The sequence below is a fragment of the Triticum urartu genome, chromosome 7 (genome assembly GCF_003073215.2).
Source record: "Triticum urartu cultivar G1812 chromosome 7, Tu2.1, whole genome shotgun sequence".
Taxonomy (NCBI): Eukaryota; Viridiplantae; Streptophyta; class Magnoliopsida; order Poales; family Poaceae; genus Triticum; species Triticum urartu.
In genome coordinates, this window is record NC_053028.1 from 394,447,270 (window position 1) to 394,460,964 (window position 13,695).

A 13,695-nucleotide genomic window follows, 5' to 3' on the forward strand; every position below is an offset into this window, starting at 1 on the left:
GCTCAGAATGTAATAAATTGTATATGAACAATTATCATAAAAATGCAAGGAATCCATTTATGCCAGTTACATGCAGGAAAAACCAACATATACATGCTGTATAAGTGAAAACATAATATGGGCATTTTAAATGCTTCATTTTGAATTGCATTTGAATCTTTGATTCAAATGGGCTTCAACCAACTTGGTAGCATCTTGCATTAGCCCAAACACTAGCATTTGCACATGCCATGTTCATGCATCATTTTGTTGCATTTGTTTGTGTGTTGATCGCCAGCACCGTTTCTTCTTGATAGGTTCCACTCCGGAAGGTGTTCCCGAGTACCTGTCAGAGGAGCCGTACCCCTTCATCGTTCTATTAGGCAAGCAAACCCACTTGAGCATTTCGATAAATCCCCCTCTCTCGCTCTTGCTCCTTATACTACATTAGGACAACAACGATTCAACTACTACCTTTCTGCTGCGGTAGTTGAACCCATTCCTCTGCATGACCTGTCATTGCCATAGTAAATAGTTGAAACCCACTAGCATGAGTAGGAGTTGCTTGAGCCCTGATGTGCCTACTCATCCATTCTTGTTTTCTTTATGCCGGCTATGCTTAGAGTTGCGTCAGGTCTGATTCATCGGGAATGAATCAGAGTGGTGAACATGTCCTACCGATAAAGGCTAAGTCTGTGAACATGTGTTGGTAAAGGTAGCGATGAGAGGCCATGTAGGAGTACATGGTGGGTTGTCTCATTGGAACCGTCCCTAAGCACTAAGTTCTGTGTATGTTATCCAAGTCCAGTTACTACCACACATTAGGTTCTGGTTATCCGGCCCCTCTCGGCTTATTAATCCACTTGATCTCTGTCCAAGAGTCGCAACTAGTTTCTGGTGTTTGTAGGTAGTGCTACTTGTCTACCAGGTGGTGTCCGACGGGACGGGCTTGGGACATACTAGGCACCGTGGCACGGTGTACCAAGTGGCACCCGGATGCTGCGCTTGGGAACCCTGCACACATCGTTTGGGGCCGTGAGCGACACCCCGGCCGGATCTCCTTGCGGATGGAACCCGAATAGGTGATAAACCTGGACGAGAGACTTGTGTGGTTAGTCAGGTCGTGGCCGACACCCTCGCCCGTCTTCCACTTGAAGGTTGCTGAGGTACATGACGTGTACATGGCTATAAGTGGCGAGAGCGTGTGTGAAGAAGTACACCCCTACAGGGTCAACATTATCTATTCGAATAGCCGTTTTCCTTGGATATGGAAACTTGGAGGACTTATGTAGTACATAGACAACTTGAAGTGGATACTCTAAAATCCGCAAGATAAGCATGAGTGCTATGGATGGCCTTCTCGTAGGGAGACGGGAACGGATCCATAGTGTAGTATTGATATGGTGAATATGTAGACTCGTGTGCGTCTTCTCACCTCAAAGAAGTTTCTGATACTCGTAGTATAGGCTAGCCACTGAGTCAAAGCTGGCTTGCTGCTATTAACTCCACCACCCCCTTGTTGATAATGTTGCATATGTAGATAGTTCTGATGTAAGACTTGCTGAGTACCTTTGTACTCACGTTTGATTATTTATGTTTTGCAGTTGGTTTCACTAGTGACTTCGACGAGTAGCTTGTATCCCAGCTACGATCTTGTACCCTTGGGAGGGTCATGTTTAGTCAGGCTTCTTAGACTTTTCCTTTTGTAGTTGTCTGTACTCATACATGTAATGCTTCCATTGCCTGTATGCTCTGAATGATGGGTCATGAGACCCCTATTTGTATTGAATGCTATGTGGCTCTTCTGGGCCTTTATCTATATGAGTTTGAGTTATGTTGTGATGCCATGTTGTACAGCACATACTTGCATGTTATGCGTACGTGTAACATGTATTGCTATGTGTGGGATCCGACAACCTAGTTGTTTATCCCTGGTAGCCTCTCTTATGGGGAAATGTAGTCTTGTGCTTCCATGAGCCATAGTAGTCCGCTACAGCCCGGTTCATCGGAGTCCTGCTAGCCCAGCACTACTGCTCCGGAACACTTGACTGGCCGGCATGTGATTCACTTCGTTCCTGTGTCTTTCCCTTCGGGGAAATGTCACGCGGTGACATCTAGAGTCCTGCCTAGCCTGCTACAGCCCGGGTTCCCGGAGTCCTGTTAGCCCAGTGCTACAGCCCGGATTCATACTCTGTTGACCGACATGCTCGAGGTTGATTCATGTATGCCTGTCCCTGTAAGTTAGTGCCACTTTGGGTTCACGACTAGTCATGTCGGCCCGGGTTCTCTGTCATATGGATGCTAGCGACACTATCATATACGTGAGCCAAAAGGCGCAAACCGTCCCGGGCCAGGTAAGGTGGAACCCGTGGGAATACCGTGCTTGAGGCCGCAAAGTGATATGAAGTGTTACATGCTAGATCGGTGTGACTTGGGATCGGGGTCCCGACACTCTCTCTCTCTCTCTCGCCGACAATCTTCAATTCTGTCACACGCATCCAACATACAAACCTTGTTGGTCCTCTCTCTTTCTCTCAATCTCTCTCTCTCTCTTTGTGTGTGTGTGGGGGGGGTCTTTCTAGTTCGCATGCATATATACTCCATCTATAGGTCTCTCTTGCACACTATGTATGATTCTCTAGTCCAAGCTAGATATCTTGGGTGCACTCATTGTACACATACAAATTCCTTGGCTCATTGCCCATAACTCTCTCACGCACCACTCTGTCGTCTCGGAGCTCTTCCCCCCCTCTCTCAAACTCTCCATCAACCTGGGTCACACATACACATGCATATCTCACTCGCACTCGATAGGCCCATCTAAAACTCTATCTCTCTCCCTCGTTCTCTCTCCATCTCACACGCACACACACACACAATCTCATGCCTAGCTAGCCAAGTATGATGGTCTCTCACTCAATTTTAGGCACACGCAGTCCCCCCTATATGTATATGACTAGCTAATCTTAGTCTCCATCACAAACATGTGCATGGTCTATCTCGATTTCTCTCGGGGCATCTTTCTATCGCGCACACACCTCCCTCGATCTCCCACCCATATAGTCCCCTCACGAGCTCGAGGGGTCTCTCTATCACAAACACACCCTCTCGCCCTCCCCATGCGTCCATGTTCTCCATGTGTCCCTCTCGACCTTTGTTCCTTGTTGGCTAGACCTCTATTGGACATGTGCTATAGGGGTGTCTTTCTCTGTTGCAAACAATCACACACTAGCTATCTTTGTGTATCTCCTCGCCTCACTTTTCTATCTCGGAGATGCATGCGTGATATGTTCGCCTAAGAAACGAAAAAACTCTCTCTCTCTCTCTCTAATTTATCGTTTGTTGTCACTTTCTCTTTCACACACATACTCTTTTTGCACACTTACTCATTCTCCTTCACACGCACTTGATCACTCTCGACTTAGGTACTCTCCTCGGTCCATAGCATATTGATTTATTGAAAAGTCAAACATCACAAAGTTTGACCATTTACGTGGAGAAAAACAATTACATCTGGAACAGCAAACATATACCATTAGATTCACCATGAGATGTAGTTTCGTATGATGTATCTTTCGTATTGTAGATATAAATAACACTTGTGTAAACCTGATCAAATTTTCCAAAGTTTGACTACTAAAAAAATTACATGCACTGCATTATCGAGCGGATGGAATATCTCTTTCCCCCTCTCAGCTATCTGATGCACCACTCAGCCTTAAAGGGGCTCCTCAATCTCTCTAAAACTTTATATCTCCCTGGTTCACACATACACATTTCTCGCTCGCGCTATACATATAGACCCATCCAACACTCTCCGCCCTTGTTCTCTCTCTATGTGACACACACCCCCCTAATAAGTACCATAATCCCTCACTCCATAGGCGCAAGCACTCCCCCCTAAGTATGATTATCTCTCACTAGCCATCAGGAACATACGTATTATCTCCTTCCATCCATACATCTATCTCGATATCTCTCGGGGTATCTTCTATCGCGCACACACCTTGTCACTCGATCTCCCACCCATGTAGTCCCATCACGATCTCCGAGGGATCTCTCTATGACAAACATACACTCTCTCCTCCCCATGTCTGCATTTTCTCCGTACGTCTCTCTCGACCTCTCTCCCTTGTTTGTCAGACCCCTCTTGGCCATGTTCTAGGGATCTTGCTCTCTCGGTTGCAAACAACCACACACTATCTCCTCATCCTTGCTTCCGTTGTCGAAGATACATGTGTGATATGTTTGCATAAGACACACACGTTTTTTCTCGACTTTTATCGAGTGTTGTCCATGTCTCTTTGACACACGCACAAACACTTTTTCCACTCACTCTTTCTATTTCACTCTCTCTCTCTCTCTAGTTAGGGACTCTCTCACATCCATAAGCATATGGATGTTTTGAAAAGTAAAAACCTTAGAAAAGTTTGACCAGGTATTGTTGGGGAACGTAGCAGAATTTTAAAATTTTCTACGCATCACCAAGATCAATCTATGGAGTCATCTAGCAACGAGGGAGAGAGGAGTGCATCTACATACCCTTGTAGATCGCGCGCGGAAGCGTTCAAGAGAACGGGGTTGATGGAGTCATACTCGTCGTGATCCAAATCACCGATGACCTAGCGCCGAATGGATGGCACCTCCGCGTTCTACACACATACAGTTGGGAAGATGTCTCCTCCAACTTGATCCAGCAAGGGGGAAGGAGAGGTTGATGAAGATCCAGCAGCACGACGGCGTGGTGGTGGAAGCAACGGTGATCTCGGCAGGGCTTCGCCAAGCTCAGGGAGAGGGAGGAGTGTCACGGGAGGGAGAGGGAGGCGCCAGGGGCTAGGGTGCGGCTGCCCTCCCTCCCCCACTATATATAGGACCCCTAGGGGGGCGCTGGCCCTAGGAGATTGAATCTCCAAGGGGGGGCCAAGGGGGTGGAGTGCCCCCAAGCCAAGTGGGGCACCACCACCCCTAGGGTTTCCAACCCTAGGCACAGGGGAGGCCCATGTGGGGCGCACCAGCCCACTAGGGGCTGGTTCCCCTCCCACTTCAGCCCATGGGGCCCTCCGGGATAGGTGGCCCCACCCGGTGGACCCCCGGGACGCTTCCGGTGGTCTCGATACAATACCGATTACCCCCGAAACCTTCCCGATGGCCGAAACTTGACTTCCTATATATAAATCTTCACCTCCAGACCATTCCGAAACTCCTTGTCATGTCTGGGATCTCATCCGGGACTCCGAACAACTTACGGGTTACCGTATGCTAATATCTCAACAACCCTAGCATCACCGAACCTTAAGTGTGTAGACCCTACGGGTTCGGGAGACACGCAAACATGACCGAGATGACTCTTCGGTCAATAACCAGCAGCGGTATCTGGATACCCATGTTGGCTCCCACATGCTCCTCGATGATCTCATCGGATGAACCACGATGTCGAGGATTCAATCAATCCCGTATACAATTCCCTTTGTCAATCGGTACGTTACTTGCCCGAGACTCGATCGTCGGTATCCCAATACCTCGTTCAATCTCGTTACCAGCAAGTCACTTTACTCGTACCATAATGCATGATCACATGATCAACCACTTGGTCACATTGAGCTCATTATGATGATGCATTACCGAGTGGGCCCACAGATACCTCTCCATCATATGGAGTGACAAATCCCAGTCTCGATTCGTGCCAACCAACAGACACTTTCGAAGATACCTGTAGTGTTTGGCACCCAGTTACGTTGTGATGTTTGGCACACCCAAAGCACTCCTACGGTATCCGTGAGTTGCACAATCTCATGGTCTAAGGAAATGATACTTGACATTCGGAAAAGCTATAGCAAACGAACTACACGATCTTTGAGCTATGCTTAGGATTGGGTTATCAATGACATCCAATGTCCATAGTCTGGAAACCATGACTATCTTTTGATCAACGAGCTAGTCAACTAGAGGCTCACTAGGGACGTGTTGTGGACTATGTATTCACACATGTATTACGATTTCCGGATAACACAATTATAGCATGAACAATAGACAATTATCATGAACAAAGAAATATAATAATAACCATTTTATTATTGCCTCTAGGGCATATTTCCAAAAGTCTCCCACTTGCACTAGAGTCAATAGTCTAGTTACATTGTGATGAATCGAACACCCATGCAGTTCTAGTGTTGATCATGTTTTGCTCTAGGGAGAGGTTTAGTCAACTGATCTGCCACATTCAGGTCCGTATGTACTTTACAAATATCTATGTCTCCATTTTGAACACTTTCAAGAATGGAGTTGATGCGACACTTGATATGCCTGGTCTTCCTATGAAACCTGGGCTCCTTGGCAAGGGCAATAGCTCCAGTGTTGTCACAGAAGAGAGTCATCGGGCCCGACACATTAGGTATGACTCCTAGGTCGGTAATGAACTCCTTCACCCAGATTGCCTCTTGTGCTGCCTCCGAGGCTGCCATGTACTCCGCTTCACATGTAGATCCCGCCACAACTCTTTGCTTGCAACTGCACCATCTTACTGCCCCACCATTCAAAATATACACGTATCCGGTTTGTGACTTAGAGTCATCCAGATCTGTGTCAAAGCTAGCATCGACGTAACCCTTTACGACGAGCTCTTCGTCACCTCCATAAACGAGAAACATATCGTTAGTCCTCTTCAGGTACTTCAGGATATTCTTGACCGCTGTCCAGTGTTCCATGCCGGGATTACTTTGGTACCTTCCTACCAAACTTACGGCAAGGTTTACATCAGGTCTGGTACACAGCATAGCATACATGATAGACCCTATGGCCGAGGCAAAGGGGATGACACTCATCTTTTCTCTATCTTCTACCGTGGTCGGGCATTGAGCCGTGCTCAATCTCGTACCTTGCAATACAGGCAAGAACCCCTTCTTTGACTGATCCATTTTGAACTTCTTCAATATCTTGTCAAGGTACGTACTCTCTAAAAGACCAATGAGGCGTCTTGATCTATCTCTATAGATCTTGATGCCTAATATATAAGCAGCTTCTCCAAGATCCTTCATTGAAAAACACTTGTTCAAGTAGGCCTCTATGCTTTCCAAGAATTCTATATCATTTCCCATCAACAGTATGTCATCCACATACAATATGAGAAATGCTACAGAGCTCCCACTCACTTTCTTGTAAATGCAGGCTTCTCCATAAGTCTGCGTAAACCCATACGCTTTGATCATCTCATCAAAACGAATGTTCCAACTCCGAGATGCTTGCACCAGCCCATAGATCGAGCGTTGGAGCTTGCACACCTTGTCAGCATTCTTAGGATCGACAAAACCTTCCGGCTGCATCATATACAATTCTTGCTTAAGGAAACCATTAAGGAAAGCCATTTTGACGTCCATTTGCCATATCTCATAATCATAGAATGCGGCAATTGCTAATATGATTCGTACGGACTTCAGCTTCGCTACGGGTGAGAAAGTCTCGTCGTAGCCAACCCCTTGAACTTGTCGATAACCCTTAGCGACAAGCCGAGCTTTATAGATGGTTACATTACCATCCGCGTCTGTATTCTTCTTAAAGATCCATTTATTTTCTATGGCTCGCCGATCATCGGGCAAGTCAGTCAAAGTCCATACTTCGTTTTCATACATGGATCCTATCTTGGATTTCATGGCTTCCAGCCATTTGTCGGAATCCAGGCCCGCCATCGCTTCTTCATAGTTCGAAGGTTCACCGTTGTCTAACAACATGATTTCCAAGACAGGGTTGCCGTACCACTCTGGTGCAGAACGTGTCCTTGTGGACCTACGAAGTTCAGTAGCAATTTGATCTGAAGTTTCATGATCATCATCATTAACTTCCTCTCTAGTCGATGCAGGCACTTCAGGAACAATTTCCTGAGCTGCGCCACTCTCCTGTTCAAGAGGTAATACTTCATCAAGTTCTACTTTCCTCCCACTTATTTCTTTCAACAGAAACTCTTTCTCTAGAAAGGATCCATTCTTGGCAACAAAGATCTTGCCTTCGGATCTGAGGTAGAAGGTATACCCAATAGTTTCTTTAGGGTATCCTATGAAGACGCATTTTTCCGACTTGGGTTCGAGCTTTTCAGGTTGAAGTTTCTTGACATAAGCATCGCATCCCCAAACTTTTAGAAACGACAGCTTAGGTTTCTTCCCAAACCATAATTCATACGGTGTCGTCTCAACGGATTTCGACGGAGCCCTATTTAAAGTGAATGCGGCAGTCTCTAAAGCATAGCCCCAAAATGACAGCGGTAAATCGGTAAGAGACATCATAGATCGCACCATATCCAATAGAGTGCGATTACGACGTTCGGACACACCATTATGCTGAGGTGTTCCAGGCGGCTTGAGTTGTGAAACTATTCCACATTTCCTTAAGTGTGTGCCAAATTCGTGACTCAAGTATTCTCCCCCATGATCTGATTGCAAGAACTTGATTTTTCTGTCACATTGATTTTCAACCTCACTCTGAAATTCCTTGAACTTTTCAAAGGTCTCAGACTTGTGTTTCATTAAGTAGACATACCCATATCTACTCAAGTCATCGGTGAGGGTGAGAACATAACGATAGCCACCGCAAGCCTCAACGCTCATTGGACCGCACACATCAGTATGTATGATTTCCAATAAGCTGGTTGCTCGCTCCATTGTTCCTGAGAACGGAGTCTTGATCATTTTACTCATGAGGCATGGTTCACACGTGTCAAATGATTCATAATCAAGAGACTCCAAAAGTCCATCGGCATGGAGCTTCTTCATGCGTTTGACACCTATGTGACCAAGGCGGCAGTGCCACAAGTATGTGGGACTATCATTATCAACCTTACATCTTTTGGTATTCACACTATGAATATGTGTAACATTACGCTCGAGATTCATTAAGAATAAACCATTCACCAGCGGAGCATGACCATAAAACATATCTCTCATATAAATAGAACAACCATTATTTTCGGATTTAAATGAGTAGCCATCTCGAATTAAACAAGATCCTAATACAATGTTCATGCTCAAAGCTGGCACTAAATAACAATTATTGAGGTTTAAAACTAATCCTGTAGGTAAATGAAGAGGCAGCGTGCCGACGGTGATCACATCGACCTTGGAACCATTCCCGACGCGCATCGTCACCTCGTCCTTCGCCAGTCTCCGCTTATTCCGCAGCTCCTGCTTTGAGTTACAAATGTGAGCAACCGCACTGGTATCAAATACCCAGGAGCTACTACAAGTACTGGTAAGGTACACATCAATTACATGTATATCACATATACCTTTAGTGTTGTCGGCCTTCTTGTCCTCTAAGTATTTCGGGCAGCTCCGCTTCCAGTGACCACTTCCCTTGCAATAAAAACACTCAGTCTCGGGCTTGGGTCCATTCTTTGGCTTCATCCCGGCAGCTTGCTTACCGGGCGCGGGAACTCCCTGGCCGTCCTTCTTGAAGTTCTTTTTACCCTTGCCTTTCTTGAACTTAGTGGTTTTATTCACCATCAACACTTGATGTTCCTTTTTGATTTCCACCTCCGCTGATTTCAGCATTGAATATACCTCAGGAATGGTCTTTTCCATCCCCTGCATATTGAAGTTCATCAAAAAGCTCTTGTAGCTCGGTGGAAGCGACTGAAGGATTCTGTCAATGACCGCGTCATCCGAGAGATTAACTCCCAGCTGAGTCAAGCGGTTATGCAACCCAGACATTTTGAGTATGTGCTCACTGACAGAACTATTTTCCTCCATCTTACAACTGAAGAACTTGTTGGAGACTTCATATCTCTCGACCCGGGCATGAGCTTGGAAAACCATTTTCAGCTCTTCAAACATCTCATATGCTCCGTGTCGCTCAAAACGCTTTTGGAGCCCCGGTTCTAAGCTGTAAAGCATGCCGCACTGAACGAGGGAGTAATCATCAGCACGTGACTGCCAAGCGTTCATAGCGTCTTGGTTCTCTGGGATGGGTGTGTCACCTAGCGGTCCTTCTAGGACATAATCTTTCTTGGCAGCTATGAGGATGATCCTCAGGTTCCGGACCTAGTCCGTATAGTTGCTGCCATCATCTTTCAGCTTGGTTTTCTCTAGGAACGCGTTGAAGTTGAGGGCAACATTAGCGTGGGCCATTTGATCTACAAGACATAGTGTAAAGATTTTAGACTAAGTTCATGATAATTAAGTTCATCTAATCAAATTATTCAATGAACTCCCACTCAGATAGACATCCCTCTAGTCATCTTAAGTGAAACATGATCCGAGTCAACTAGGCCGTGTCCGATCATCACGTGAGACAGACTAGTCAACATCAGTGAACATCTTCATGTTGATCGTATCTTCTATACGACTCATGCTCGACCTTTCGGTCTTCCGTGTTCCAAGGCCATGTCTATACATGCTAGGCTCGTCAAGTTAACCTAAGTGTATTGCGTGTGTAAATCTGGCTTACACCCGTTGTATTCAAACGTTAGAATCTATCACACCCAATCATCACGTGGTGCTTCAAAACAACGAACCTTCGCAACGGTGCACAGTTAGGGGGAACACTTTCTTGAAATTATTACGAGGGATCATCTTATTTAAGCTACCGTCGTTCTAAGCAAATAAGATGCAAAACATGATAAACATCACATGCAATCAAATAGTGACATGATATGGCCAATATCATTTGCTCCTTTTGATCTCCATCTTCGGGGCTTCATGATCATCATTGTCACCGGCATGACACCATGATCTCCATCATCGTGTCTTCTTGAAGTTGTCTCGTCATCTATTACTTCTACTACAACGGCTAACGCTTTAGCAATAAAGTAAAGTAATTACATGACGGTTATGTTGACACGCAGGTCATAAATAAATTAAGACAACTCCTATGGCTCCTGCCGGTCGTCATACTCATCGACATGCAAGTCGTGATTCCTATTACAAGAACATGATCAATCTCATACATCACATATATCATTCACATCCTTTTGGCCATATCACATCACACGGCACATGCTGCAAAAACAAGTTAGACGTCCTCTAATTGTTGTTGCAAGTTTTTACGTGGCTGCTATAGGTTTCTAGCAAGAACGTTTCTTACCTACACCAAAACCACAACGTGATATGCCAATTTCTATTTACCCTTCATAAGGACCCTTTTCATCGAATCCGATCCGACTAAAGTGGGAGAGACAGACACTCGTCAGCCACCTTATGGAACTAGTGCATGTCAATCAGTGGAACTAGTCTCACGTAAGCGTACGTGTAAGGTCGGTCTGGGCCGCTTCATCCCACGATGCCACCGAATCAAGATAAGACTAGTAACGGCAAGCAAATTGACAATATCCACGCCCACAACTGCTTTGTGTTCTACTCGTGCATAGAAACTACGCATAGACCTAGCTCATGATGCCACTGTTGGGGAACGTAGCAGAATTTTAAAATTTTCTACGCATCACCAAGATCAATCTATGGAGTCATCTAGCAACGAGGGAGAGAGGAGTGCATCTACATAACCTTGTAGATCGCGCGCGGAAGCGTTCAAGAGAACGGGGTTGATGGAGTCGTACTCGTCGTGATCCAAATCACCGATGACCTAGCGCCAAACGGACGGCACCTTTGCGTTCAACACACGTATGGTTGGGAATACGTCTCCTCCAACTTGATCCAGCAAGGGGGAAGGAGAGGTTGATGAAGATCCAGCAGCACGACGGCGTGGTGGTGGAAGCAACGGTGATCTCGGCAGGGCTTCGCCAAGCTCAGGGAGAGGGAGGAGTGTCACGGGAGGGAGAGGGAGGCGCCAGGGGCTAGGGTGCGGCTGCCCTCCCTCCCCCCACTATATATAGGACCCCTAGGGGGGCGCCGGCCCTAGGAGATTGAATCTCCAAGGGGGGGCGGCGGCCAAGGGGGGTGGAGTGCCCCCCAAGCCAAGTGGGGCGCCCCCACCCCTAGGGTTTCCAACCCTAGGCGCAGGGGAGGCCCATGGGGGGGCGCACCAGCCCACTAGGGGCTGGTTCCCCTCCCACTTCAGCCCATGGGGCCCTCCGGGATAGGTGGCCCCACCTGGTGGATCTCCGGGACCCTTCCGGTGGTCCCGGTACAATACCGATTACCCCCGAAACCTTCCCGATGGCCGAAACTTGACTTCCTATATATAAATCTTCACCTCCGGACCATTCCGAAACTCCTCGTGATGTCCGGGATCTCATCCGGGACTCCGAACAACTTTCGGGTTACCATATGCTAATATCTCAACAACCCTAGCGTCACCGAACCTTAAGTGTGTAGACCCTACGGGTTCGGGAGACACGCAGACATGACCGAGATGACTCTCCGGTCAATAACCAATAGCGGGATCTGGATACCCATGTTGGCTCCCACATGCTCCTCAATGATCTCATCGGATGAACCACGATGTCGAGGATTCAATCAATCCCGTATACAATTCCCTTTGTCAATCGGTACATTACTTGCCCGAGACTCGATCGTCGGTATCCCAATACCTCGTTCAATCTCGTTACTGGCAAGTCAGTTTACTCGTACCATAATGCATCATCCCGTGATCAACCACTTGGTCACATTGAGCTCATTATGATGATGCATTACAGAGTGGGCCCAGAGATACCTCTCTGTCATACGGAGTGACAAATCCCAGTCTCGATTCGTGCCAACCCAACAGACACTTTCAGAGATACCTGTAGTGTACCTTTATAGTCACCCAGTTACGTTATGACGTTTGGGACACCCAAAGCACTCCTACGGTATCCGGGAGTTACACAATCTCATGGTCTAAGGAAATGATACTTGACATTCGGAAAAGCTATAGCAAACGAACTACACGATTGGGTCTTGTCCATCACATCATTCTCCTAATGATGTGATCCCGTTATCAATGACATCCAATGTCCATAGTCAGGAAACCATGACTATCTTTTGATCAATGAGCTAGTCAACTAGAGGCTCACTAGGGACGTGTTGTGGTCTATGTATTCACACATGTATTATGATTTCCGGATAACACAATTATAGCATGAACGATAGACAATTATCATGAACAAAGAAATATAATAATAACCATTTTATTATTGCCTCTAGGGCATATTTCCAACAGTCTCCCACTTGCACTAGAGTCAATAGTCTAGTTACATTGTGATGAATCGAACACCCATGCAGTTCTGGTGTTGATCATGTTTTGCTCTAGGGAGAGGTTTAGTCAAAGGATCTGCCACATTCAGGTCCGTATGTACTTTACAAATATCTATGTCTCCATTTTGAACACTTTCATGAATGGAGTTGAAGCGACGCTTGATATGCCTGGTCTTCTTGTGAAACCTGGGCTCCTTGGCAAGGGCAATAGCTCTAGTGTTGTCACAGAAGAGAGTCATCGGGCCCGACGCATTGGGTATGACTCCTAGGTCGGTAATGAACTCCTTCACCCAGATTGCCTCTTGTGCTGCCTCCGAGGCTGCCATGTACTCCGCTTCACATGTAGATCCCGCCACAACGCTTTGCTTGCAACTGCACCAGCTTACTGCCCCACCATTCAAAATATACACGTGTCCGGTTTGTGACTTAGAGTCATCCAGATCTGTGTCGAAGCTAGCATCGACTTTACCCTTTATGACGAGCTCTTCGTCACCTCCATAAACGAGAAACATATCCTTAGTCCTCTTTAGGTACTTCAGGATATTCTTGACCGCTGTCCAGTGTTCCATGCCGGGATTACTTTGGTACCTTCCTACCAAACTTA